The sequence below is a fragment of the Etheostoma spectabile genome, chromosome 13 (assembly GCF_008692095.1).
Source record: "Etheostoma spectabile isolate EspeVRDwgs_2016 chromosome 13, UIUC_Espe_1.0, whole genome shotgun sequence".
Classification (NCBI taxonomy): domain Eukaryota; kingdom Metazoa; phylum Chordata; class Actinopteri; order Perciformes; family Percidae; genus Etheostoma; species Etheostoma spectabile.
This window is the reverse complement of record NC_045745.1, coordinates 14,231,868-14,237,945: the sequence shown is the minus strand read 5'-3', so window position 1 is coordinate 14,237,945 and position 6,078 is coordinate 14,231,868. Positions and strand designations below refer to the sequence as shown.

General features: G+C 38.1%; 1 long non-coding RNA gene across 1 annotated transcript in view; it reads left to right on the top strand.

The window, feature by feature from the left end:
- The window catches only part of LOC116700053 (uncharacterized), a 2,544-nt gene extending 1,133 nt beyond the window's left edge, over window positions 1-1,411 (top strand). Inside the window, exons 2-3 of the long non-coding RNA XR_004334557.1 lie at window positions 452-461; window positions 1,332-1,411. This is a non-coding gene — a long non-coding RNA (uncharacterized LOC116700053). The remainder of the gene's footprint in view (window positions 1-451; window positions 462-1,331) is intronic.
- The last annotated feature ends 4,667 nt before the right edge of the window (window positions 1,412-6,078 follow it).

Here is a 6,078-nt window from a genome sequence, read left to right as displayed (position 1 = left end):
GATTAATTAAAAGTCAGGTTAATAACAGGTGTTTCTACAAAATAGATGAGCGACAAGACTTTTGTCAGGGACTGTAGTCCACACATACTGCTAACTAGCACAGTATGCAGAAAACTTTTACCCTTCTTTTCTAACTGAACTCGATATTTCTAACTTATTCAATGGCTCTCTCATACTTTCATCATTTACTTGTCCACTTATTAATTTATTGGTCGCTTACTCATTTATTTACTCATTCACTCTCACTTGCTCTTACTCACTCAGTCTCTCTTTCTTTTCTGCCCTTTCTCTCTCACACACAATTGTTCTCTATCCATGACTTTTCTCTTTGTCACTCTGACTTGACACTCCGAAAGCAGCTAAACCTACTCAATAAAGGCCAATGCGTCCTGCCATGGATATACCAAAGCATTAACAACCATATTACTGCACACTTCTTTTACTCTTCTAGTATTGTTTAAGTAAACTTTGAAATTCAAAACACATCACTTCCTTCACTTCTTCATTTATTATCCTGAAGTAGAAGTTTGAGCAGTGGACTTGTACTTTGAGGTATTTGTTGACTTCTACAACCAGAGTTGACACAGACTGACACAACTTTTCAGCACTTGGAATTGAGTTAAATATCTAATGGAAAGAAAGGAGAGAATGAAGAAATAGGGATTTGTTTACCTTTCGCTCCACGAACTTCTGTCACCAGTGGACTCAACAAGGGCGAATTCACAATTATAGTGAATGGGAGATGGCAGATTGACAGATGGACCTCCAATCTGATGGACCGGTCTGTTTGTGCCCTGAGGTGACAAGCGTGATTGGTACAATATGGCCTGTCGATCAAACTCAACTCCGCATCTAGGGCTTCCACAGAGAAAGATAGAAAACAGGACAAAACCCAAATGTAGTGTAGGACCTTTAATTGGTTGATTGATCCCCATCTGACGATCAAATGTTTGAATTATTAATTGAATAGATGACAGTGTTGAGGAGGAGATCTGAGGAAAGAGTCATATTGATTGTGTGAGGAGCTTGGATGCTGATGGGTTGTTATGGTGATGAGGTTTTTTTGGTGATAATGGAAGGCTCGTTATTGAACAGAGGAGGATATTGATTGTTTGTTTGACAGCTTTACTGTTCCCATGTGTCAAGGTGTAACGGATTATATTACATGTTGCATTCATTTGTCTTTTCCTAAAATGTCTTTGTACAAAAAACTATAATTTTTTTTATTTCATTCCCACAGAACTTGATTGTTGTTTATCTTTCATGTAATTTGAATCAAATCTGGCAATTTGGTTACCTGAGATTAAGTTTATTGTTATTTACTAAATCAGCGCATTGTAATGAACAGGTTTGTATGATATCGTACGAAAACCTGTGCACAACAATTCTTATGATATCCTACGAAATTATAGCGAGTACCTCCCGATGAAAGTTACTGAAGGTTACTTTGAGCCAGCTTCAGAGCACTGTGAGGTTTCAGCGGTAGTCATTAAGTTTAGCTGACAAAAGGTTAATGTCTTGCAACTTTCATGTCCTCCTTGGCTTCTAGCAACTACATGGAGGAGGGGTGTGGGGGTTGAGATCATGGAAGGCTTGTATCATGTGGTTTTGTTGTCATTTCTTAGAATTACGCATGGGGGAGACAGAAACTACGCACTATAGTTTTAAGTACTCTCGGGACATGAAAACCCATTTGCTGGGTGAAGGTCTTGTGTTTTCCCCTCAGCTTCTTCTAGGACACAAACCCTGCTCCCCTGCTTGAAAGCCCTGAGTTTTATGACCCACCCATCCTCCCTACGCGACGCTATTATACATCATCAATAGTCATGCATACAGAAATAAATACGTTGAATTTATACACATTTCCATTGCATTAATTTTTATAAATGAATGGTTAATGAGAACAGCCTGACTGAACATATTGTATTTGTTTTGAAAAGAAGCATGAAAAAGTGATGATGTTATGATAAAGCTTCACTAGACAAGATTTATTTGAAATGCATCTGTCTTATTAGTACACATCAATAATTGAGTTGACAAATACAATCACACAGTAATATATGGGGAGGATTTCTGGGTAAATCATTTAAAATGTCTGCCAGCCAGTTGGATTCCTTGCGATATTACAAGGTCACCTGGGAATTGCGGAATCAAATATCACACGACAATCCATCTTGTCGAGCTTTGTAAGTAAATGCGTTTGTGCCCGGATCAGAATTGGCCGGATCAATCAGCATCCAGTGAGGAGCTACAGGCAGCTTCAGGTGTGGCTTGGGTGTGTTTGCTGGGCAACTCTTCTTTCAAAACAACAATGGTGGAATCTACAGAGCTAAGCATAGATGCTGCAACAGCATCAGTTCTCTGGAAAGAACTGGAAAGAATTTCTTAATTTAAAGAAGTGCAAAGAACGTCACTTTTTTTTAAAATTTAGTCTTAGTCTTGTGCCAAATATGTCCTCGTTAGTTTTAGTCATATTTAGTCATTCACACGTGTTTTTTTGTTAGTCAAGTTTTAGTTGACTAAAAGTCTCATCATTTTAGTCTAGTTTTAGTCAAAACATTTTAGTATTTTTTAAAATAAATTATTCCAAAGTTGCATTCAACAAAGTACACTTGTTGAATGCAACTTTGTTAAACGTGCCTGGTTTTATATCGAGCCTCTTCCTTCATACAAATACAATCAGGCGCATGTTAGATAAGCGCCAGGGCTCCTGGGCTCTACAGCACGTTGTTTTACTGCCAGCAGTTGCTGCCATACATTTCTCCAGCCACTCTGCAAGCTGTTTAATAGCAGCTTTGCCAGCACTCCTACGCGCTGTAGCAACTTCTCCAGCAGGCTGAACCAGGCTTCCTCCCTCCCCCGCCTGGGGCACATTGCTACCTGGATGTGTGATGGCTAGATAAATGAAAGAGGAAACACCGGATCTCTAGATGAGCCGCAGCCGAGCCGAGCCCAGCCGAGCCGAGCCCGATTGAACCGCGCTTAGTGGGGGAAAAAATATTGGGAATCAAGCAATTGTCCTGTTTGGAACAGGCACATGCTCCAAATGGGCACTGCACTAGTTCTATCTCATGATGAAAAAAGTAAAAACGATTGTAGACAAAAACAAAGAGAGATTTTATCTTAGTTTTTATTTTATGAAAGACATTTTGGTCTTGTCTTTTTTCGTCAACAATAATGCATGTTAATTTAGTCTTAGTCAGCGTTTTTGGACATTGGTGCAGTCTCGTCATCGTCTCTTCTTCGTCATGGAAAAAGGTGGCTGATAAACATATTTAGTCTTGTCTCGTCTGACAAAATTAACACTAGATTGATCACAAGTTTCTCCAGATTTATAGGATTTCTAAATGCATGGTGGAAACTAAACAGTTGTTATTCCAATTTAGCTGTGAATAGCCTTGCTACCACATAGGGAAACATTCTGGCGTAAACGCAGTGACTTTGGAAACAAGAGCCGGTGCCACATACAGCAGCTTTTCTGGTTCAGCTTTACCTGGAGCTGTGGGAGACCATATGGCACATAGGCCAAGGGATCAGCTACGCAAACTACTGATTGCTATCCTGTTACTCTGTGGTGAAACAGGCCTAAAACTACTGTTGTCACTAACAGCTGTTGCTCATGAATGCCACACTTGTGCCAGGCTTGATGTTGAAGCTGGAACAACATGTTTATCTAATATCAAAGATCTTTAGATGTGGTTAACATGATGAAGAAAGTAGATATTAATCGAAGATGTGCAGTTGGGAAAAACTGGCACCAAAACAGGACTAACTATAAAATATCAGAAAAAGCAATACAGGATTAATGTGGCTTCAGTGATGATTCCAAAAAATCCCCAGTCAACGCAATGATCTAACATACCATGGCTTGATAATAAACTAAAATCTTCTTAATTTTGTTGGATGTGATAAACGTGAATAAATTAATTTGGAAAAAAAATCTCTAATTGGAATTAAATGTTGTACTTTCATAAAGGTTCTAATTTTTCTTTTATCGATTTGTTACATTATTTTGGTCAAGGTTTGAATGCAGTTTGAGTAATGGTTTCACTTTGTGTAATACAGTCCTCAGAATAATCACCTTTAGTCTTCATAAGTTCAGATGTCCCACGAGATCTTCCTTCTTAAGCAGATATTTTTCATCTCAGCAACAAAAAAAACAAGGATTCAAGTCAATTACTCTCTGCTTACAGGCCACTTTCTCAAACCTTGAGGACAATGCCAATTTTCTTTCATGCACTCTAAGCAGTTTTCTGCTCTTATTCCCATGTGTGAATGAAATGAAGTGCAAGAGCATAATGCACCATATTGATATCTGACATGTCAAAACGCAGCAAATTACCATCTTAGAGGCTTGCAAAGCCTCCGATCCGACCTCAAGTACATAACATCAGCACTTGCTCATCAGGTCCCGTCATTCACCGGTCGACAAATGCGTTTAGTTGCCTGCATCCCTAAGCTTTTAGCTTCTTCCGTCCTTTATCATCACTTGTGCTGTTATTAGGTTCAACAAGTTCATTTCCAAGGGAAATCTCCACAAAATGACAATAACGTAATTGCATTATTACTGTGAAGGACACACATAACACTGTGCTGTTAAAGTACTAGACTTGAACAATTATATGAACACAATATTGTAACTAAAATGGTTTAGAGCATTGCTGTGTGACCAGGAAATAGGCCGAGTATACCATCAAGCACTCTGAACCAAGATTCAAGCTTTAGTTCTTTCCTTTGAGTAATGTCCATTCAAGTGGTCATCAGCAGTTTGTGTTGTGCCTAATGGTTTCATGATGGATTTTTTTTTTGCAATGTTTTAAATGTACTGTATGTAATTGTTTGGTAAATTGTGTGATTTCTGACTTCATGGGGTCAGCTGAGGATCCTACTAAACTTAACTAAACTGATGTTACAGCCTATTTTAATTCTTCATTTACAAAAAAAACAAAACATTAACAGCATGGACTTAGCTGCCTTTTGAACACTGAGTAATAAAGTTGCTTTTTTATAATGAGAGTAAAAATATGGATATTGTATTTAGAGGCTGTCAACAAATAAACAGCATTGTTTTTTGTTCAACTGTCCAAAGCAATCAATGTTTACATTAATCTGCCACGAACCTCTCGCAAATTGTGTGAATTACAGTTCTTGACAGATATGAGATCAGTCATCTAACTCTCGACAAGAAAGCAAGAAAATGTCCCCAATATGTCTGGTTGATCAGAAAATGGCCATATAAATAATTCGTATAACAGTCGTTTGTAACAGTTGTGGGAGGCTGAATAATGATGTAGTCCAGTCAGATCAGAAACACTCAGATGGATCATTTTTTAAAGCAATGTCATATATTTAGTGGTAGTTATTTTAGAACTTTTATATTAAAATCTTCTTTTCATTTTATTTGGAGAAAATGAAGTGCAATGAATCTTAGTTGAAGTGATGACTGACTGTGTGAATGGTTCTGTCCCACAGGTTAATTCTGAAAATAACGACAATCTGTAGCCTACATCGAGGGACTGACATGCAACTCACAGGACACAGGTTCAATACTCTGCAGCTCTGGGACGATCTACATGTCTGTGACTGGATTGAAGAACCCTTAATGAAGATCTCACCTCCTTTTGCTGGTGGCCACTGTGAATTAATGTCATCAATACATGCTTAAAAACTTGAACATGATTCCACTTTCTTCATATTTTGATTATTGGTGGAAATCTTTTAATGGTTTACCTTCATATTTAGCTTCTTTTTACATTGTTCATCACTTCACTAATATGTGCAATAATAAGAAAATATAACACAAATAAGGTAAGCTATAAGTACAGGGTTTAATCCAACACACTTCATTCTCAGATCTCTCTGTTCTCTGCTCAAATGCTGTATTCTTACTCATGTTCACTGGTGTGTTTGGCTGAAATGAAGTGCAAGAGCATAATGCACCATATTGATAGCTGGACATGTCAAAACACAACAAATTACTATACTACCATCTTGGAGAGAGACTCCCTAAGATTTGATCCATAGATCATCTGCACTCTGTACTCATCAAGCTGTCTCACTCACAGGGGCATTAATGCG